The sequence below is a fragment of the Penaeus monodon genome, chromosome 33, assembly GCF_015228065.2.
Source record: "Penaeus monodon isolate SGIC_2016 chromosome 33, NSTDA_Pmon_1, whole genome shotgun sequence".
NCBI lineage: Eukaryota > Metazoa > Arthropoda > Malacostraca > Decapoda > Penaeidae > Penaeus > Penaeus monodon.
This window is the reverse complement of record NC_051418.1, coordinates 35,635,177-35,635,586: the sequence shown is the minus strand read 5'-3', so window position 1 is coordinate 35,635,586 and position 410 is coordinate 35,635,177.

Here is a 410-nt window from a genome sequence, read left to right as displayed (position 1 = left end):
ACTCATTCACACAGGAATTTATACAATTTTTACATAATCCATATATCATAAAAGAAAAGATATATATACATAGTCACCTACAATAAAGTCAAATAAAAAATAAATACAATTTTTAAAAAATTAAAAAGAACAACCAACATGTCAAAAAAAAAGAGAAAGTAGAAACGAACAGAAAAACAAAAGCTGGAAACCTCTGCCCAAGAAAAAAAATATTGATTAAGAAATAAATAAAATAAAAACTAAAACAAAATCTAGAAAAAAAAAACAGAAAAACAACATCTGGAAACCCCCTATCCCAAGAGAAAAAAAAAAACGAAAAGAAAAACAAAATCTGGAAACCCTCTGCCAAGAAAAAAAAAAAAAAAAAAAAAATACATATATATATATAAACAAATTCTTGAAACCCTCTG